The 23,009-nt window shown below is 45.0% G+C and overlaps 2 long non-coding RNA genes and 1 pseudogene across 2 annotated transcripts; 2 read left to right on the forward strand and 1 right to left on the reverse strand.

The window, feature by feature from the left end:
- Positions 1-229: 229 nt before the first annotated feature.
- On the forward strand, positions 230-2,704 carry LOC146209990 (uncharacterized; annotated as a pseudogene).
- An 808-nt stretch (positions 2,705-3,512) lies between these two features.
- Positions 3,513-4,505, forward strand: LOC146209991 (uncharacterized). The gene is made up of 2 exons (XR_014707952.1): positions 3,513-3,577; positions 4,113-4,505. It is a non-coding gene; the product is annotated as an uncharacterized LOC146209991 (long non-coding RNA).
- A 12,912-nt stretch (positions 4,506-17,417) lies between these two features.
- Positions 17,418-17,804, reverse strand: LOC146209992 (uncharacterized). The gene is made up of 3 exons (XR_014703497.1): positions 17,752-17,804; positions 17,621-17,674; positions 17,418-17,529 (listed from the first exon to the last, which is right to left on the reverse strand). It is a non-coding gene; the product is annotated as an uncharacterized LOC146209992 (long non-coding RNA).
- Between the last annotated feature and the right edge of the window lie 5,205 nt (positions 17,805-23,009).

Raw genomic sequence — 23,009 nt, forward strand, 5'->3', positions numbered from 1 at the left:
GGTAACAAACTGGATTCCAAGGGAAGGAAAGCGTAGCAGGGGGCGGCAGAAAGTTAGGTGGACGGATGAGATTAAGAAGTTCGCAGGGGTCAAGTGGATGCAGCTAGCACAGAACCGGGTTAGGTGGAGAAATATGGGAGAGGCCTTCGCCCTGCAGTGGGTATAATCAGGTTGACGATGATGATGATGGAAAAAACAATGCATCTTTTCATCTCCGATCTGCAAACATTTCATCGTGTTGGCATTGCACCAGAATAAAAATTCAAACGCGACGCAAAATTCACGAGACACGCGCGCCTGGTGCCCTGTGCCGCCCCCTCCAACCGCCGCGACGGCTGCACACCAGCTGCAACTAGCGCCATTTATAGCTTTCATCGCTCCCCGGTTGACGGCATTGCTTGTTTACTTCGGTTCTGCACCCGACGTATTGCGGCTGAAGCTTCCGACTGCAAAGAAAATGCCTGGGAAATGCAAATTTCAAGGTGCATGGCTTCACAACGACGCTTACAAAGACTGGATTGCACCAGATACGACGAGTGAGCACCACGCAAGATGCAAGCCTTGCAGCAAGACCTTCGATATCACCAGCATGGGCGAGTCGGTGTTAAAGAGCCATATGAAGAGTGCCAAGCATGCTGGTGTCATGAAGATTGCAGCCAACAGCTCGATGCAAAATTAATTAGTTCCAAGTACGAGCCAACAGTCAGCCGTCCCGCCTCCTTCGCAGTCGGGAAAGCTAGATGATGCTTGCAAGGCACACGAGCTGGTGATGAACGCAGAGATTCTGTGGACTTTGAAGATTGTCACGTCCCATTTCTCCTATCGGTCATCATCGGAAGCAGGCCAGCTATTCTAGCGTATGTTCCCGGACTGGGACGGGGCCAAAGCGTTTTGTTGCGGAGAAAAAAAATGTGCCTACGTGACATGCCATGGTCTGAGGCCGTTCTTTTTATCTGCTTTGCAGCAAGAGATAAAAGATTGTGATTACTACGTGGTACTCTTCGACGAGTCCATGAACGACTATCTCCAGCAGAAACAAATGGATGTTCACATCCGGTTTTGGAATTCGTCTTAGAATGTGGCAACACCTTGGTGTTTATGGAGCACTTCACATCCGAGGACATCCAAGGAAAGCTGCTGAGTATGCTGGAGCCTTTCCCTCTTGAACATTCTTCAGATTTCAATGGATGGTTCCAATGTTAGCCTTAGTTACTCAAGAATTTTCAAGAGCACCGGCATCAAGCATACCAAGTTCAATGTCTGGCCTCCTGTGACCTCCACACCATGCACAACGCCTACAGGGCAGGTGTTACAGCAAGTGAGTGGGTAGTTGACTGTCTGCTCTCCAGTCTGAGCGTGCTTTTTCGTGATTCTCTTGCAAGCAGGAAAGATCTCTCTGCAGTTACCGGTCAGGAGACTTTTCCCCTGAGCTTTGTTGCACACCGGTGGTTGGAGAATGTCCCTCTTGATAGAGAGAGCCTTGCTATTGTGGTGCGATATTAAAAGTTTACTACAGCTGCAAAGAAGGAAGTAAGCCCCCCAAAATGTGGATCATTTCACAACTTGTGCGAGTTTTCCAGTGATGTATTGCTGCTAGCAAAGCTTCAATTTGCACTAGGTGCGGCCATGACCCTCAAGCCATTCCTCACTGAGTACCAAACGGATCAGTCCATGGTGTTCTTTCTTGCAAGGGACTTGGAAGCAGTAGTCAGGAAGCTACTGACGAAGTTCCTTAAGTGCTCGGTTTTGTCTTCAGCAAAAGGAGTTAACTGGTCTCCTGACGATGGACATTGAAAGCACCGAGAACCACACTTCGCTTGAAAAGGTGGATGTATGCCATGCCACTGAACAGACTGTCAGGAATACTAAAGCAAGCCAGAAGGATGTGTTCCAGTTCCGCATGGAATGTAAACACTTCTTGATCAGTGTGACAAAGAAGGTGCTTAAAAGAAGCCCACTGAGATTCTCAATCGTTAGTTTGTCCTCTCTGAACCCACGACAAATGTGTACTAAATTAGATGAGTTCCTGGCCAGCTTCAGAAGAGTGTTGGATGCCCTCATTACAGCAGGCAGAATGTCTGAGCACCAAAGAGACACTGTACAGGGGGAGCACACAGAGTTCCTTCAGCAAGAGATGCATAACCTGCGAATGTTTGAGAAGAATGTAAACAGGCTAGACGAGTTCTTGTCTGAGCTGATGAAGTTTAATTCATCATATGAAGAACTGGAAAGTTGCCAAACTTTTTCTTGCGCTCACCCACGGGCAGGCCACTGTGAAGCGTGGGTTTAGTGTGAGCCGCCAGGTTGCCGTAGAAAAGCTGAAGGCCCTCTCGTGTATTTTGCAACGTATTGTATGAGACGCTGTGGAAAAGGCAGAGGGCGTTCTTAAGGTCCCTATTATTAAATACCTAAAGAGTGCTGTATCAGCTGCCCAGCAGCAGTATACTGCACACCTGGAGGCAGTGAAGAAGAAGCAGTGTGATGATCTCAGAGAATCAAAGAGGCACTGCATCGAAGAAGAGATCGATGTGATGAAAAAAAAAAAAAAAAGAAACTCGAGGCAACAATAGCTGACCTCCAGGCTTCAGCAGATACGTATGCTGAAAAGGCAGAGGCAGCTAATGATCTGAAGTACATTGTCAGATCGAGGAAGGCTGCACGAAGCAAGACTGAGGAACTGTGTAACCTGCCGCCCCTTGCTGCGCTTTCCTTCCCTTGGAATCCAGTTTGTTACCCTAAGCGACCATCGGTTATCCTTTCTTCGCACTACATGTCCTGCCCATGTCCATTTTTTCTTAATTTCCGCTAGAATGTCGATAACTTGAGTTATTTCTCTGACCCACTCTGCACGCTTCCTATCTCCTAATGTTACCCCTACCATTTTTCGTTCCATAGCCCTCTGGGTTGTCCTCAACTTAAGTAGAACCCTCTTGGTTAGTCTCCACGTTTCAGCCCCATAGGTGAGTGCAGGTAAGATGCAACTGTTGTATACTTTCCTCTTGAGCAATACCGGTAAGCTGCTAGACATAATCTGAGAGTGCTTGCCAAATGCGCTCCATCCCAATCTTATTCTTCTTGTTATTTCCTTTTCATGGTCCGGATCTGCGGTTACTGCCTGTCCTAAGTAGACATATTCACCTACTACTTCCAATACTTCGCTACCTAATGTACCTTCATGACGTCAAAGAACTACAAAAAATGTTGGGCGATGATGTTGCAGATGGTAAAATAATTTGTAGTTTTCACTTTTTTCATCCACACCATGAGGCCATCAGTGGTTTGAGGGTTTTGCTTTCAGCGTGAAATACCTTCACCATCATTCCTCTACCTGGCACTGTCACAGCTTGAATCAATTTCGCCACTGTTTAAAATGCTTTATTGAAGCCTTTCTAGACTCATGTCAACGCCTCCTATTAGGAGGCTTTGGATCTGTGCACGAAATTTCACGAGATGTGTTTTCCTTGTCTAGCATTCCTGCCATCTGCCATCCCACACTTGAACGTGCGCCAAGGAACGCCACACGACAGGAGTTATGGTGCACAGTCTAAACCCACACTTGCCAGAAAACGTGTGACAGGTACTGCACCTTTCCTTTCCTATAAACCAATTATATGTAGCACTGCAACGAATTCCGATAAGAGGCAAATGATGGAAGAGGAAGGGTAGACCGCCATTCTCCTCTTAAGAGACATCTAAGAGACCCCCTAATTTTTTGCATGCTTAAATTGTGATTATGAGCTTTAAGCATTGGCCTTCAAGCTCATTTAGCTCTAAACCTGGCGCAGTTTCCTTTTAAGTGCCTCTGCTATATTTTTAACACCAGCCAGTCAGTGGCTCGGCTGTTGTCATCGTAACACCTGCAGGATCCTGTACTGTGACGAGTTGGCCGGTTTTCTATCATTCAGGCCGTGGGCGCTTTGCATTTTGTGTGTGTGTGCATATGTTTAGCAGCACACTTTTGTTTGTGGCACTTAGCATTGGAGATTCAACCCTTTTGTTGCAAAACTTTGTTCTGCTAGAAAACAGCAGTGACTGGCTTTCACAGCATATGCACTGCAATTTTATCCAGGGGCAGTGCACGTGCATGATCCGTGATCTCTTTTCGTTTACAGAACTCTTCAGCGGATGACTGAGATGTGCTAACGTGCTTCGAACAGGAGCTACTTTGTAGGTGAGACATGCAGGAGGAACGGTGGAAGAATGCTCAAGAACAGGCCTGTAGAAAAGAATAGACAAATACGTAGCCAAAAATCGTCATCCGGTGCCTTTTTGACTTCATCAGAGAGCTCATGGATTCCGCTTCTGGTCACATTGAAGCCCAGCATCTAGCCCCGCCCAAACATGAGTCGATGCCCGGTCGGGAAGGTCCATACCAGTGCAGCGTGTGCCAGAAGATACTGGGGAGGCGGTCATCTCTGGTGGAGCACATCAGGGTGCACACAGGTGAAAGGCCATTCGCCTGCAACCTGTGTCCTGCGGCATTCTCCAAAAAGTCTAACATGCGTGCCCACGTCATCCTGATACATAAGGGCCATAAACCTCACAAGTGCCACCTCTGTCCTAAAGTATTTGCTATGCAGGCTGATTTGGACTCTCACCTTCGTGCCCATGGAGCGGCTGAACGCATTGTGTGCCCCCACTGCCCCGCTTCGTTTGCTTCGAAACAGTCACTTCGGACTCACGTCCGGAGCCATACAGGCGAGCGGCCGTACGGGTGTCCCGAGTGCAAGAGCAGGTTCTGGCGGGCCGATATTCTCCAGTCCCACATGCGAACTCACACCGGTGAAAAGCCATTTCAGTGCTCTGTGTGTGGAAAGCGGTTCACCCAGAGAGGAAACGCACGGAATCATCTGCTGCATGTGCACAACAGCGGCCTAGGGCCTCTCCAGTGCCCCGTCTGCCGTGAGTGTCTAGCGAGCGGTGAATGTTTGGAGAGTCACAAGTGCAAGGAAGCTGCTTTGCTATGATGAAATCACAGCGGTGTTTAGAGCTCCTAAGATGAAGTTTCCCGTCCCATGCATATACTCTATCTCAGTATTACATTGCAGCACTGCCAAGACCAAGATGAATGTAGAGGTGACATTAGGATGCTGTGATGCAACTATGAAATTTCCATGGGGTCTTGTGAGATAATGCGTTTCAATGTGCACATGTGTTGATCAGATGCTGGAAATGTGATAAGACACTTGTTAATATCCCTGAGACACTGTCGTCCACAGAGCAGACCCTCTATTCTGGGTCACCACTCATGCGCAGATATGTTGAAAACATTTTAAGACAAAATACTGTGCCAAGTGTGCTTGCGATGTGCTTGCTTTGCGATGAAGTGGTTCCCACTATGTTTCTGTGTTAAAAAGACCCAATTGGAACCATTTGGATATTTCCAATGGCAATCAACTGGTCATTTCAATTGTGTTTTCAGTCCTTTTCCAATTAGAGCCAATGGGTGAGACTCATTGCGTACAGTGGGTTTGATGGGACATACCAAATGGAGTAAAAGGAAAACTGCCAGTTTGTATTTTTAGTTGTCACGTGAAAACTATGAGAATGTTTTCAATTGTCTTTTTTTGACTGGGTTGACTGGGACAAGTCTTGCATTCATAGGGCTCAAAGGAACATATGGAATGTAGTATAGTAGCCAGAGCTGTCAAAGTTGGGTGTTAGCCAGACATGTCAACGGGACGTGAAAGAAAGATAAATAGGCACTGTAGTAGATGGCTTGGGATAAATTTCGGCTGCCTTCACTATAAGCCCAGATGATTTGCCACCATTTCACTCGTTCTGAATTTCATTTTCGAGTCTAAAAATAGTTTCGTGGAATTGCAAGTGAAATCCCCTTCTCCAACCTTAGGGGCTGAGGAGGGTGATAGAAAGTGTGAGAAGGAAGAATGACATGGGAGGCGATGGGTGGCCTAGGGATGTGAAAGCTTTTCTGCCTTAAGTCTTCACCATCTGCAAGCGTGGTCAGAGGGCCTCTGTATGTGGTGTGTATACACCGAATGACTTGGATAGCTATAATAGGCGACGACCAAGCAAAATTAAAGGTTACTGAGAATGGCTAAAGAAACTGATGATGACCAAGAAGTAGGGGTGTATGAACAGCAATATTTCAAAACAGTTAAATATACAAATAGTCCAAGGATGTTCGAACCCGGGGAGGGCTGGGGCAGAGCCCTCTGAAGTATCTTGTGTTTCTTTGACCACTCATCAGTTGCTAGTGCGCTCTTGTCCGTCCTGTTCTCTGTGTGTTCGTGTTTTATGAGCGCCGTTTTATTATGAATTATTACCAACTGGCCCAATTTCTACTTTACTGAAATATTGAAGGAGTTCTGAAGACCTAGTCAGTACAGTTTCACTGTGCACAGTATTTGAAATAATGCTAATTTGCAGTTATATTCGAGCATGAATGTTTTAAAAAAATGATGTTTAGAATTGCCCGGCTGCACAGGTGGTAATAGAGTCAACCAATGCAAGCGATGATTTTTTTTTACACCACAGCCAGCTTACGAAGTCTTGAAGTTCGGCTAGTTGATTCCTGTTCAGCGTAACTGAAATTCACGCACAGAACGGGACAAAAGAACGGCACAGTGTGAGTGGTACTACTAGCGTTCTATTGCATGTGGGACACAACGAAAATGAAGCGCATCAGCCAAGCGCATACGTACCTATTCAAATGCCATCACACACAAATTACACCAGGTGCAGACAAGCGACGACGAAGAAAATTCTGTCCCATCAGATAGGCAGTCCCTCTTTCTAGAAATGCCACCGAATGAGCGCTTACACAATCGCCACTCCGTTCACATTTTGAAAGAGCTTCAATGATCTCTCATCTCACCTTGCACTGCAGAAGCTCAGAATGGACAATGCAAACCCAATCTTTCTGGATGCAATATCATGAAGGAGAATCGTTATCAAGTTACATGCAAGATCATTGAAGCTTGTTCAATACAATAAACATAATAAGCGCTCCTTCAGTGACATTGCTAGAATTTTTGTACCTACCGTAATTTGTGTGTGGTAGTGTTTGAGTAGGCGTGCGCTTGGTTGATGTGCTTTGATTTCCTTGTGTATCTCTTCGCGTGCAACAGAATGTTTGTTGATAGTAGCGCTCATGTTCTGTTCTATTCTTTTGCCCTCTTTTGTGTGCGAATTTCAGTTATACAGCTGGCTTAAAATGCAGAAGGATATGCTGAGTTGTAGGAACAGAAGATGTTTCTCATATACAACAATGCAAACACGGGGGCCAGTTGGTTGATCATACTGGGGAATTCGTGTGTCTTTCACTTGTCTCTGTCTATCAAGTAGCACAGTATTCCCCAGTATTCTCATATACATTTAAGGCATATTACCACTATTTTATGGATACTGTTGTTAACATGCAAGCAAGGTACTGCACATGCGCCAGCTGCACCTACTCTTCGCCACAGTTGCGCGCTTGCTGCTTCGGCTCGTCATCGGCCTAACCCTGAGGGACGCCAGCCTCTCTGTCACATGACCACCAGCGGCATGTCTCACCGCTGCTTTCAACCGGCGCTCTCGCCACCACTTGAAGGCTGCTTACTGCTGCTCGGTTCCTCAGTCAAGCCATGGATAATGTGGTGCTTAGCTGTCGATGGCTACACCATGCTTAATGAAACTTACGCTCGTCAACTAGGTTACACGGGGTTGAACCCCAGCAATTTTTTTTATACAAACAATTATATTTCACCCTAACAGTACTAATTTATGGCGAAAGCAGAAATAAAGTATCCCTTTAGTTTGAAGCATTCTTCCGGGTGCGTGTATTTGCGGAACAAGTTGTAAAAAGGTTAGGATACTGGCCTGTCATAAGCAGTATCGAAGATGCATGTATCTTCGATACTATATTTAGATACATTTTGTGTATCGTATTTTAACGATACTGTGTGCTAAAAAATTAGAGGGGTTTAACGCTGCTGAACCGAATGTGATGTGAAAGCTTTGGCTGTAGACAGGCGAGCGTTGCAACAAACACAACCAGCATTCTGTTGAATACATCAAAGTTCACCAGCGTTCTAGGCAGAATACATTTTCATTCCCTTCGCATGCGATGCTGGCAGACGCTTTTCTGCTCCAATCGATCAGCTCTTCGCGGTGGCACTATAGTGTTGGAGAATTGAGAAGTGTGCCATCTGCTACCGGCGAGCTGGTCGTTTCAGGGATGACTGCTCTGCACGATACGAGAGGGCGCTGTATGTAGGAGGAGAGTAGTGTTCCTGTATATGCTCCCGCAGGGAGCAGAGTTGCGCGAACGTCCGCCATCATGTTCCAAGCTGTGCGGGAAAGCCATTGCTCGTGCGTCCAGGGGCTGCGTTCATGGGCTGGCCGCGTAGAGCGATTGGGCTTGTTTTTTATTTGCGTACAAATTGCACTGGATGGTGCTTTTAAACATAACGTCGAAAACTAATCTGTGATTTGCCGAGCGTGTGCAAGCGGCATGAAAAAATACTTTCGTCACGAAAAGATACTTGGAAACATGCGTTTTTTTTTTATGAATCAAGTACTTTGGTATGAACAGGGAGTCCCATTCTGAATGGGACAGTGTCTGTCCCGTCCTGTCTTTCCGCGTGCTCGTCTCAAGAAAAAAAAAAGAGTATTGCGGTGAATTTTTTTTTTTTTTTTTCGCAAGCACCGCCATGTGTTGAGAGTTATTCGTGGAAAATATGGAAAGGCATCCCCCTAGAACTGCATTAAAATGATTATGCAGCATGTTACAAGCAGTTCAGCAGACCAGTGCACTGAGGAGGCGAGTCTGACTTAACGCAGAAATTTCCTAACGCAAGAGATTTTTCTGCCTGCTTGATCCAAAAAAATGACAATTCATTTTAAAGTTCCCTTCGCATACTAGTACTCACTCTTCACAGATTCGGCTTGGGTTGCAGTATAAAAACATTTCGAGACTCCTGGATTTTTTTTTTTTTAAGCAGGGGTTATGGCTCCTCTGCTTTCTTTAGTTGAAATCATTCGCAAATTTAGGATTTGCAAAATTTGTTTAGATGGGACTTTTGCCTCTAGTACCCTCAAACCTCTCACAGAATCCTTGCCAGATGGTTCTTAAGGTCATATTTACTAACCACAAAACACTATGGCATAGTCAAACGAAGCTTATACGGAAATTACACTAGCATCCAAATGTAGCAAAACTTTCTGCATGAAATTTGCCTTTTCAAGATTTATTGTCCCTTATATCTGATCTTAAATGATCGTTGCAGAAGGTTTGAAGCAGCAGAAGAATAAGCAGAGGATACACCAGTGAAATGTAGAAGAGTAGCAGATGCAAACTGCAAATTCGGTAAAATTTTAATGCAGTAATATTATTACAGATAGGATGGGATGACAATATGTGACAAATATTGCTCAGAGGTACAGGTATAGACTTGCACTAGTATCCAAGAAAGGAAATGAAGTGAAATGAATGAACAAACAAGATTTTTGTTACTTGTGTTTTATTTGATATCTGCAAGGTAGAAAAAAAGGTGATTTGATTAAGGTAAACAAACATCGGCACATGCAGTCTGCCTCTTCCTGAAAAATGGTTCTTTCCAATTCAATTCTGATTTCGCTGTTGAAACAGGCAAATGTTGGTCGTGATGGCTCAGGTAGATCTGAGGACATGTTATAGATTTTTATTTATCAATACTGCAATACTGTCATACAGGTGCAAACTGGAGAGGGCATACAGGAATAAAAGGATCATTTCAGACAACTTCTGGTGCCAAGCAGTAAGAATACAGCTTATATGGATAGAAACAAAATGATAAAAAACGCAACAGTATGCTAAGTATGCAAACACAGGTGGTTGGTAGGCCACAATGAAAGCAAAAAAAAGGATATTCAGGATCATGGTACTTATCATTAGATCCAGCCATAAATAACACTGTTATTTCAGTCAGGCAAAGACTTGAAATAAACTAACCCTGACACAAATGCCTTAGCAGACTGCTTCGGCAATGTCGTTGGGCAAACTTTTGCACAATTCAACAGAAAACGGAAAGTGCTTGTTACATTGCGACTGAAACGGTTGAACACATTTGGTGTGATTCATTCTGCTGGAATGGTGGTTCGGCGGATTTAAGCAGTCATGCTTAATAATATTAATTTGGTTGTAGTAAAGTTGGAAAAGAAACATCAAATAAGCAGTTTCACCGAGTAGTCAGTATATGTAATTGCGCTTGATAGCAGAGGGCTGTGACACTCTGATCAAACTGGAATACTTGGAGTACAGAAATCTAAGTGCAATATTCTGTTCTTTTCCTAATGCATCACTCAGACATACAAGTAATAAAGCAATATCACACCTATTTATTCTCTTGCTGTAACTGCCAATCCTCCAATGGGCTAACAGCTGATGAACAGCTGTTAGCCCATGAACAGCTGATGTCCATTTATACCCCAAAGCAGCAATTATTTGCAGTTTTTGTACACCTCACGTGCTCTCAATCCTAAATCCTTCTTTTGATTGGTGTATATGGTTTAAAATCCCAAAGGGACTCATGCTATGAGGGATGCCGTAGAGGAGGGCGCTGGACAATTTCGACCACCTGAGGTTCTTTACCGTACCCTGACATTGCACAATACATGAAAATTCCCATGAACACGTCCCACCTCAGGATGTTGAACCCTAATTACTTTTACTGTTCCGAAGGCTTGAGATTCACTGTTCTGTTGCATCTCAGTTGGTCAGGTAGCTACAGTAAAAATCTCATCTGCAACCTGGAAAGCTACTTAAGACGTTAACCGCACGAGGCGACAAATTGCGGCTACATGCCACGTGGCGGGCTGAGGGCCACCAAAGCATTTCCGCTCGTCGCTGTCGCTCAGGTTCTGGGTTTTTAGAAATCTTCGCGTGTCGCCCAGAAGCAGCTCGCAAGGCTGCCAATCGCAGGAGGCTTTGGGGGTGCTCAACTTCCGCTCTGGCTTTTCTTTTGCGAGTGAAGTTTGTTTTCCTAGTCCAGTTTGGGCGAAGAACCTATTGCCTGCAGTCACTCACTTTGGCCGATCTGTGCATATATGAGTGCATCGAGACAGTTCAGTGAAAGATTGGTAGGGCAGGAAAAGAAAAAGTCTAGTGTGGCTAGATATTGTTCACTTTTGGAAGGAGCAAGAGAAAGTAACTGCTTGCAATGCAAGTCTGCAGCGCAGTGTAGTAGCCCACCGTAGCGCTGTGACCTCTTTAAAACGCGATGCACTTCATGCCGTTAAGTGTTAGAAATGGGATATAGTGCAACTGTACTCCCCTTGACCGAACGACGAGGCGGCAGTAATAGAGCAACGCTGAAAGAGCGCATCTGTCGCCGGGTCCGACTGCTGCGTGCGGTATGCACCAGGAGCAATCACGGGCGTTGGCGGCGGTGTCACATGACGGATCACCAGGGATTATCGCTTCATGCGGTTTCCGCTTAAAAGATAAATATTGCCTCGCCTGAGCCCCCAGATAGCCACTCCTGGATTACTATGTAAGGAATGAGAAGGTTAACTTACAGTCTGGCTTAGAATGCGCATTCCTACGCTCTTTGAGCCACACTTGCCAGGCTGGCGCAGTTTAGACAAAAGTTGCGCATTCCTTTCTTTAATGGCAAACCTCATTCTGCACAAAAAAAAAATGGCTTATTGCCTTTGATGCTACATTGTGACACGAAGGAAATATGCTGAGACTCACAGTTGCCTTCAACTGCCTTTTTCAAGCTCTCCACAGTGCACTTAGACTCCAACAGGCCAGCCTCGTTAGCACGAAACAGCTGCTCACACGTGAGCAGCAGTTTCAGCAGAGAGTCCGAAGGAACCTTAAGAGGGTTTCTTCCTTGCCTTGTATAACATTTCAGCGCCACTAGCTCAGGCACCTCCTTGTTTTGGTCTATAATGCTGGTATGGCACTGCTGACACAGCTTGTACTTGTGCACCAAAGCATACGCAACATAACCAGCAAAGTACTGTAGGCTATCTTCCTCCTCTTTACACAACTCTAGCACTCCATCTAGACTGGTGTCCACGATACTGTCAACAGAAGGCTCAGTTTCCTCCTGTCTACTCATCAAAAAAGCTAGGAGGTCATGCGAGTCGTCAGTTGAATACGAACCATGCCGACTAGGCTGCGAAAACTGTGCAAGAACAATTATCCTTAATGTGCACTTGAACTCTCTTGCCCGTGGAATTGGTGACTTTAGTCTTACAGTGCTGAACAAGTTTTCTAGAGCATCCTGGCTCAGTCTGCTCAACATCAAGAACCTAAACCCCTGCTCCACAATGTAGTATTCCCTCAGTTGCAAAGCACACAAGGTTGAGAGTACAACACCGGTTTGAACTGGCTTCCACGACCCTTTTCCAAGTTTGTCCACGATGGACAAATCTGAAAACATGGCCAGAAATCCTGAAAGGAAGGTTTTAGCTTCATCAGCTTTCTGGGGGCAGATTTCACTTAGAGCAGTCTTCCTTGATCGTGAACTCATGATGGTGAACCATCTGAAAACCTGCTCTATGAAAAAACCTGTTGTGAGGGCTTCCTTAGGCAGGCGGTCATTTTGAACCAGATACCGCAGACCCGCAGCAGTGGCGTGGTGCAAAAGGGCATGTGCCGATGCTACATTCATTTTTTCAAAATGATTAGGGTCCAAGTCCCGCAGCTTCAAATGGGGCATCAGCTTGAGCTTGTTTTTGGCATCAATTTCACATGCCTGTTTCACATACTCCAGGGAAACCTGCAGAAATCAGAAAAAGCCTGAAGGTCCTGACAACAAAGTGTGCATGCATGGTTACACTGCTGCATTTCCTATTACGGAAATACTTCTGAACTCCTTGGCTGAATGTAAAGGTCAGCGAGTGTGAGTAGACACACAAAACAAAGCCTGCTACGTAAGAAATACGAACATCTACAAGAGAGAACATAATACAGTTACGTTTCTCTCCATGACCGTCACAATTTGCATGATAGCACATTCTTACTATTCCTGCTTTCTACAAGTATGATGCTTGCTTTATCGTGTGTCAATATTTGAGTGCCCGTGCTTTTAGGAACATCAGATAAATTGTTAAGCTGAATTAAGAGCAACAGTGACAGAAAATAACGAACAATGACTTGTGATCAAAATTGTGGCAACTGGTGCTAGTCATGTGCACCACAGTCAAGAGCTGTGTTTTGATTTAAAAATTAAATTGGCTGAACAAAATAAGAAGTAGTAAATCCAAGCAAAAGGTGCAGAAAAATGCTCAGCTGTGTCACAGGTTTGTCGACAGCCTAAAGTTAAGCTTGTTCTATTATGACTTATTTTGTATTCCTTAATCTAGGCACTCTAATGCACAGCAAATACTGTCTGAGAACAATTTGTGAGTCTTGCCTTATTGCTAGGCAGGTTGTGCTTCTCCACTGTGGACTTGTCCAGCATGATGAGCTGCCCTCGAACAAGATGGCCCCTCAGGTTTTTTAGCAGGTGTGGAGCATCGGCTAAGAAGTACAGTCGTCTTCCTCCACCGCAGGGGTGAGAGCAAGACACACTAGGTTTCCCATACTTGGTGACTTGAATGCCGCACAGGCGCCATATGGCCAAGTTTCCTGGTCCCATATCAGTCACAACTGCACCAATGGTGATGCCCAAATCTTCTGCGCGACGAATAATCTCGAAAAGGCAGTTTTTTGCCTCCTCTGCATTGAAAGATGAGCCTGCAAGAATAAAAAATCACTACCATGCGGCCTCATGTATGAAAGGACCAAAGCGACACTGTCAGATAACATAGCTTTCTAGTGCATTACTGAAAAAAATAGCATACCCTTTGCTAGAACACAGGTGTCAACACGTGCAAGGTGCAATGTGACTTAACTGTCTTGATGAGTAACTATTAAGTAGAAGTACACCCTGCCAAAAGGCTTCTCCTAGGAGTAAATATCTGTGCGGCTGTCACACGAGCCCAATGTGTACGGAACATAATGGGCAAATACATGCCTTGAAATAGTTAAGAAGCAGCTTTGCCATTCTTACAACTATTATCTTGTAATTTCCACTTAAATAAGCATTGGCTAAGGGCTGCTGCAGGGCTCAAAAGAATATAATTTCAAAATTTAGAAGTATCTAAAACGGTCTCCTGCAAACCTCACTGAAATCAATTTTTTGCCCCAATCCACTTTAGCGTGTGCAGACCTTTCTGGAAAAACTAACCCATGAAGTGAAACTATCTGATCACTTACATGTAAAATGGTAAGACACAGCTTGCTTCCATCTGCTTGTTATGCCTGCTAGCATGAAGACCAATGCATGCGTGGCGAGTTCTTCCTTGGCGGTTAGATTTGAAGGGCCTATTGTTGGATGACCTGAAAAATGCAAGCACAGAGACTCAAAATTAGAGTGCTGCATACAGTAGGAACAAAAGGAAGGAGCTATGAATTTTAAGTCACTTTTTGTGCAAATCATGTACACCTATTGAGCATTTCAGAGGATGTTATTATCCCAAGTGCTAAATGCATTCATTATGCCGCACGAGGTAATACTCAGCAAACGGAGATGTCTTGATAACCAAAAGCACAGTAATTAGTGATAGGCATTTTGCCTAAGATACCTTTGGCAAGTCCTAGCATGCAGCAGTTTTTCAGGTTTAGAAGACTGTATAAAGAGTGTTGACATCAATGCAAAGAATGAATTATTTGCTCTACCTATAATGCATCCTGATGATGCATCGTAATCCAAGCCAGGGGAAATTTGCATCTCATCCATTAAGATGCAGGCATGGCGCTCTTCCTGGGTCAATGTGGCCACTTTGTCCTTCAGTGCCGTGAAAACCTCCTCCAAAATCCCTGCGCAAGCAAAAAAAAAAAAAAAAAAACGAGTGAGATTTTTGTAAGCTTTGGAGGCAAACGTATAACATTTACCGGGCTTGAACTTAAGGTGCTCCGTGTGCTGCTGCAGTGTTCTCGTCGCAGGCAAGGGAACAACGTTTTCTTTTACGAATTCGTAGCCCTTGCTTCCACAAGCAACCTTGAGGTGGAGTGCTTTCTGGAGTGTGCCTGGAGACTATGAGTGTCCCCTCATTGTCCCCTTTTCTAGTGCTTTGAGCTGATCATCAGAAAGAATCCGGCCAAGTGAATCACGGAGCTCATCCCTTTCCTTTTCAGCTTTGCGCCGCCGCTTTTGTTCGACATTCAGTCGCCGCTCCAGGTCAAGCTCTCTTTTTGATTTTGAATGCCCTGCACAGAGTGTGAATGAACAATCAATACCAGATAAGTTGTGGGTTAAAACAAGTGAGTGACCTCTGACGAGTCGCAAGTCGAAATGAGTGAAGGACCCTAGAAGAGTTTTGAATCGAAATGACTGAGTGAGCCCAGATGAGCCATAAAATTTGCTATTTTCACGATCGGTGAAAGCAAAGATAGCATTCATTTACACTCGCACATTCCACACAAATTTCTCCGCTTAACGCATTTTTTTACCGATTACAAAACTTCAACCGCCATTTCATGTTGACGTAAGCCGTAGAGAGTGAATATGCAGATAAGTCCTTTGTCTGAGTGAGCACGGCTGAGTTGTAAGCCCATACAAGTTTCACTTCATTAGTTTCGGGTCAGCCTGGGTCAGAGTAAGCTTGAGTTTGCTGGTTAACCGAGATTGTCCCAGTGCCCATGAGTGAGCAGTTGCAATTTTACAAGGGGTTGGGAGAACTATAAGAAAGATGCCAATAAATGGCTTGCTATAAAATGGTGATGAAAGACCTCACATGCTGTAACCCTACACTGCCTGACAAGCTGGGACCCAATTCTGTGCTGTTTTCGAAGCTGTGATGTCAGAAACAAAAACCAAGAGAATTACAGGCACGTCAAATTTGACATCGAGGTGAAGCTTGTAAAATGTGCGACAGTTCCTCATACAATTATGCAGTGAATGAAGAGAAATTCAGACGCAAATACTAGAGAAAAGCCTGTCTAAAAAAACTATAAGGTCTTTTCCAGCCTCTCCTGAAAAAAGAAATGGCCACATTACCTGTGGGTGGTGGCAGTTGCCACGAGTCGGAGAAAACAGGCTGGTCCAGTGTTGTTTGACCTGCAATTTTAGCAATACACTGTAAAACAATCTGGAGATACTTTACTGGCACACTGAGACTTCCCCCCAAAAAAAAGCTGAATCAAGACAGAAATATGAGCCATTGTACCCGTGCACAAAAACACACACGGACAAATACAGAGCCCACGAATGCCGAACTTCAACTGAGGTTTATTCCACAAAGAGGCTTTTTATGTACAGAGGGCTGGTTTATCACAAGTTTATCACGACCAGATGAAAAAAATATCTGGCATGATAACCGGTGACAGCTAGCATGATAACTACCAATTCCTCCCCCCCCCCCCCCCCCCCCGTCCTAATACATTAGCACGCCTTCACATCGCCTACTTGGCTGACCCAACATGTTTGCCTTTTGATAATTCATCTCTTTTTTGCGCAGCACCACAGAAGGGTCGCTGACGCAGTTCTCTTTATCATTAGCTATGCAAAATGCTTCAAAAATTTCTCGATTCTTCAGTGTCTTAAACCTGCACAGCACTTGTGTCTCCTTGAAAAATGTCTTTCATGCTGGCTCGTGCGAGCAACGGCAAATGTGGTCAGCTAAATGACTTCCGCCACTTAATGAATGAGCTGTCCTGCGATGCTGAAGCAAGCGTCCATTAATGCAACGTCCGGTCTGACCGATGTAATATTTGCCACAGGCGAGAGGGATATTGTACACCATGTCAACTTCACATTTAATGAGGGGCTTAGTATGCTTGATTTTGCCGGTAGTCTTCTTCTTTAGGTCATTTAACAGGCGGCACATCCGTCCCAGCTTTTCCGGGGCTGAGAATACAACACGTACACTGCACTTGTCGCCGACCTTCTTGAGATAGTGTGACACCTGATGCCAGTAGGGCACAACAGCATGGCTCACAATTCTATCAGAAACCAACAAGCCCAGCTCTCCACTCTTAGTGAGTCAAGACGTACTCACTCCATGCTTCATGGCCGTTAGAAAAAGCAATTGTTCAGATCAGGCACAAGGCGAATCTGTGTGACATGCTAAAAACTTGTTACACATGCTACTACTATCAGCAAAGCCCAGTTCAGAACATGGCCTCCTGTCTCACCTTCAAAAGCTGGAGGAGGCTGCTCTTCAAGCAAAGGGGAAGGGGTTCTGGGTGACTCTGCTGTTTCCAAGCCTACAGAATAAGGATGATACGAAGAAAATGATTGTTATTATTCTCTATGTTCTCAGCTGGATATTAAAAGATATTCATCTCACATGATGTTGAAGACAAGTTCTTGGTATGTTCAGGTGTAGCACACAGGCTGAATGATTCATCTGTCACAGAAGTTTTGAGGCAAAAAAATATACCACAAAAATTAATGCCTGCTATGTGTCACGCTAAACAAAACTCGTGATTGACTAAGCGGACTGCACCTGACGTAGATGGGATCGAGTCAATGGCTGTGTCGTTTCCTTGAGCCTCCTTGCATGCATCATTAAACGTACATAGCTCATAATCCTTGAAAGAATGAGCTGTAAGGATAAAATAGGAATAGCAAAAAATTACTAGTGACTGCTGTTTGTTACAGAAAACAAAGCTCTTGAGGGACCAAAGAGACTGCACCTGGCATTGATGAGGTCGACTCCATGACTGCGTTATCTTCTAGTGCCTCTTTGCCTGCATGAAAAAAGTTTGTATTACTGGCGTTCATTTATATTATGAGCACATCAGAGACTTCAGCACTGAGAACTCACTGCGAAATATGGTAGGCACAGCATCTGGCTTGAGCTCTTTTCTTCCATTTTTGATGTACAGCTCAAATTGGTCTGCCATAAAATGATCCTGCATGTATTTACAAGGCAACCATAATGAAAAGGTAGATACAAGAACTATTCACCAGCCAACTTGGCCATAAACAGCAGTGCTGAATATGCCCATTCATGACAAGTTTCTACAGCTGCCACAATGCAACAGGTAAAAACAGCATTTATTTGCATTGGCACATTCCGCGCAATTTTTTTTTCCGTGCCGCACATTTTCTCACCAGCATTAAAACTGTAATCGCAGTTTCGCGCCGACGTAAGCCGCATGTGCAGTACAGTACCACTGACAAAACCGTCGGTAGGAAAACCAAATGCTATAAATAAATGGTCCAAAGATGCCTCGCACCTGCTAACCGTGCGATCGGTTCGAGAAACAGCCTTTACAGCGGAAATATAAATTATTGCACAAATTGTGAGCCTCGGCTCACATGCGAATCTCTACACTTGAATAACAACGCTTTATAATGTTCTTGTCATTTCCTGAGTAAGAACAGCTGTTTATCAGCGATAAGTCAGTTGCGAAATATGCGCACAGAATACCAGTGATAAGTTGACTGAGAATCAACGTATGCGCTGCGAAATAAAGTCACGGAAGTCGCAAGAAAAGCAGGAAACTGCTACAAACTCCTGGCATGTTACGCTGCAAGTAAAACTTACTGCTTCACTCTTATTTCGTCAGAAAAAAAAATCACTTCTTAGGTCCGCCGTGGAAAACGACCAACAATTCCGAAGAAGTGGACATGTATACAGAAGCGAGGAGTAGGCGCTCGAGATTCGGCGTACACAAGAAGCGATATTATACAGAAGGCAGTGGTTTTCACAGGCAATGCTTGAGTCCATGCACTGCTGCATACCTACACGAACGATCAAAACGCAAGCGCAGTGCTCGCAACAAGGTAGATGCGACATGATTTCACATTAACCGTACATACTTCTCCAGCGCACAAGTCTGCTCACCTGTGTACATCAATGAGTAGCGCTACAGTTGATTCAACACAGCCGCTTAACAGAACATGAACATTACATTCCGAGTAAATAAGACGAACTGCTTACCTCGCATATTCGAGTTCCTTTCGGGGCGCGCTTATCGCGGCCCATTGTCAAAAGCCACCTCAGTCGCCGACGCACTTCAGCCGCCGACTTTCCACATGGCACTGCGTAAAACGCTTTGCCATTTCCAGTGCGGTTGGTGCAGTTAGGCGCACTGCACCCAGTCATTGCTGACGACTGCGTCTGTATCTAACACTAGAACAGATAACTTGACGCCACAGGTGCGCACGGAAAATGTGTGAACCGTATCACACCGCGTGTGGTCACACGAGGCGCCGACCTGACGAGGGCAGACGAGGGTTCGTTCGGCGTTGTGCCTGCAAGTTGGCTCCCCCGCAGAAAACTGAACACTTGACGTCACAAAAGTCACGTGATCGCGTCTCGGCGAATGGTGCACGGAGCGGCGAGGGAAAACAGACGCGCAACTCTGCTCCCTGCGGGAGCATATACAGGAACACTAGAGGAGAGCAATAAGTGCTGAGCAGACAGCTGGGCGAAGTCTCGGTCACCGCTAGTTCTTCGGACGCCGAAGGCGCGCAAAAATAAATTGTGTCGCTTTAGCTCCCACACACTTGACTAAGTGTATTAAACCGATTCTGTGCATGAATAAAGGAAATAGTTTCCTATAAAAGCGGCCATCGTCAGGGAAAATATGTACATGCGGCAAAAAACATACAGGAAATGTAAGATATAGATTGCCGATTAACTGACAACGAATGGTAACAAATTTTGTGGACTTATTAGGTACTTTATTGTGGCGAAAGCCTTTAATGCCTCATACTGTCAGCAAATGTGTCGGCGTTTTGGCTGCATGCCTTATATGGGCATATGCCAATCACCATTGAATTGATACTTAATCAATAGCAATCGGATGATATCGGACCATGATTTAAGGCATTTTCAAGATGTCATAATTTATGACTAATAATAATAGTTAAGCAGATGCTCAGAGGAACCCATGCATTTAGAGGTCATCGTAACTATCATTAACCATCACTTATTAGTTAAGGCGGGGGTCCCACTCCGGCAGCGCGAATGTGCCATTTTAGGCAATGTTTGCGTGAGCATTCTGCGCGTTGTTCTTTTTCGAACATCACAATGTAGGCATCATTCGAAAGCTTAACATACGCTCTATCAAATGATGTGCGCTGTTTTACTGTGCCAACGTTATCAACTGCATGGGAGGTGGTATTGCAGATGACAAATTCGCTAGCGTTGTTGATATACCCTACTTCGGATTAATTTGCTGAAGAAACTGCTGCACTTAGAACAGTTTCCTTTGGCCTACACATAGAATGGGTATTTATCTTCAGTAAAATAACGTGTAATTAGTTTTAATTATTTCAGTATTTGATCGGCAGCCTTTTAAACATGGTAAAGTTTGGCTATTTTGGGCACGAATATCTGCGCTTTATCAACGTGCACAGCAGTAAAATGTTTACCACTTCGGGCGCACATTATAATAGTTGAGTGTACGAAGCTTCATCGAAATTTATTCGCTAGTTCGTTTTTAATTACCTTTCCAATTTGAAGATTTTCGTAATACTGCCTCACATCGCATAGCTTGACCAGAAAAACCGCTCTTGTACAGCCTAGGAATCATGCATGGCGAAACTAGAATAGTAGTTCTTTGTGAAAATAAGCGCAAATTGCGATTTATACAATTAGCACGATTATACTGAGCCTTCAAATATCAAATTTTCCTACACGACATTCAATTATTCGCAACTTTCACGTACAGTGCCGCCGCCACGCGGCCGCTTCCGGTACCGCCCTTAAGGTGATACTCGGAAAACGGCTCGTGCTCCTCCAGCTTGCTGCTGCGTCTCCCGCGAAAATTCTTTACGTGGAGCTCGGAACTGCAGCTCCTGTAGTGTGTAACTGCTTTTCGAGTCGACTTTGGCTCGCAGCCATGACAATAGATTAATATTATAACTTCTATTTTGGTATGTGGGGCACGCGTAGTATGAGGGGAAAACATAAAAGCAGTCGAATCTTCCGTACACCGATGTGTTCTGACTGCACGGTCAAAGGCGGGATAAACTTTCACATGTTACCTCCAGATTATATGCCCCGGAAGGAGGGGATAATTAAGTTAATTAAGATTTCGGTAAGATCAAGTCGGTTACTTTATCGTGAAAAGCATTGTGATAAATCCTGGTCGACAAAGAAACACCCCCTTAGTGACAGTATGAGCGGCGTAGCTATCTCATTTCTGGGGTTATGCATGGGCCTCGTTTTTCATTGCCGCTATAAATTCTGAGCAGAACCAAGTTTCGCAAAAAAAAAAAAAAAAAAACTGCGACTAAAGCGATGACGGTTTTCGGTGCGCATTTTTGATGTGAGAAGTTAGACTGGCGTAAGTTGCGAGCCATACCTGCCTGATATCATTTTTGATGCCGACCAATTCATGGCCCACACATGTTTGAGAAATTAAGAATGTTTGTTTCCTACCCGGTTGAATGAATGCAGTGTTTGCAATCAGCATCTGCCATATGAACGCTAGACTAGGAGCATGTATTGAACGTTACGGAACATACACTCGCACTCCACATTGAGACTGTTCTCAAAGCCGGCGCTCTAGCTGTCTTGCTTTTCAAGTAACTGTTCCCGAAAAATTGTCTGTGTCAGCACTGGGTCATCACTTGCGAAAGTCAAAATCACTGCCTATCAGAGGTGCAGCAAAAAAAAAAGAAAGAAAAGTAAAACAGGTTGGTTAAGATGTTCACAGTAGACCATCATTATTACCTTGTAGTGATGTTTTCTTGTGCCCAAACAGGGTAGTAGATACTTCGATGCGACGGCGTATATTTTGAAGTCAAGGAAAAACTTTGGCCACATAAAATTCGGGGTTGGCTGCTCGGCATGCCTGTGCTACGCGCGTGAATGCACAGCACGACTTCTTGAAATGCTGCAGTTCGCGAGTGCCCGTGGTCCCTGGATAAAAGTGGAAAGTTTTATCTATATGCTTGTTTATTGTCGAACGTTTCTATGTAGCACTTTGTGGCGCGATTAGAGTCGCCTGGGAACCTGTTGTACTTGCGCACAACACAGTCAGCAGTAGGATGTTTCACATACCTGACCCGCCACACTCGAGGGGTCCTTTGTATCGCACCCCTGCAACGCATGCTCACAAAGGGCTTGCATACGCTGACTGACAACGCCGTGCATACGTTCGCACCACAGAACACTTCAGGAAACGTAGCCCAGCGTCCCAGCACAACGCACTTGAAGCGTGACAGCCGGATCACCTTAAGGGCAGCCATATTGGATTTCCAGTGGCGCCGCCTATAGCCCGTGAAAGTTGCGAATAGTGCTCTAGAAGATTGGGCAGTGTGTCGACCGCGCCGCGAAATGCATGGTAGCGGGGGGCCGCTTTTGCGATGACGGAGGCGCCGCAGCGCAGAGGGCGCCACCAGCAACTGGTGTGTCAGCCGTCAGGGCGCCCGCGTATGCGCGCTGTGCCAACGCTAATTGCGCTGTGCAGCAGGGTGGATACCGCGCACTGTACGTTCTTGTTTGCTTGTGCGTCGTCTCGAGCTGTTCGCGACAAGATTTTATAAATATGCCGGTTAATGGGGCTCAGTACCGTTAGCAACCACCTAAATAATTTTCCCTTTTGGCCGTCGGCAACACCTCGCGGAAGCAACATGACAGGAGCTGGGCTCCGAAGAAAACAGCTTGGTGAGGGCGTACAAATTCAGACTCGCACACCACGTTTCACTCGCCGTACAGCTTGCTTTAGCATTCCTGAAGCACCTAATTGACGTCGAGAAATGCACTCGTTTTGAAAAGGGCAGTGTGGAGACAGGATGTATGAAGTAGTCAAACATGCAACATGTGCATTCGAGCACTGACTAAAGCTGGCCACAGTAGCCCATTATCAAAACAGTCAAAAATGGTATACTCCGTTGTTTCACGCGCAGACTATGCCAACTACAGTAAGTTACCTGAAGCCGCAAGAAAAGTCGGCATTCAGTTCGAATGAATTAAATATGGACTACCCCGCATAGAGGTAGAGACATAAAAAACGAATGACACTACACCAGGTAAACGGTTACTAAATAACTAAACACAGTGGGTCAGGAAAGATGGAAGAAGTGGAAGTAAAGGATGCACAGAAAAAAAAAAAAAGAAAC

The sequence above is a fragment of the Amblyomma maculatum genome, chromosome 1 (assembly GCF_055883805.1).
Source record: "Amblyomma maculatum isolate TAMU_Amacu chromosome 1, ASM5588380v1, whole genome shotgun sequence".
Lineage (NCBI taxonomy): Eukaryota > Metazoa > Arthropoda > Arachnida > Ixodida > Ixodidae > Amblyomma > Amblyomma maculatum.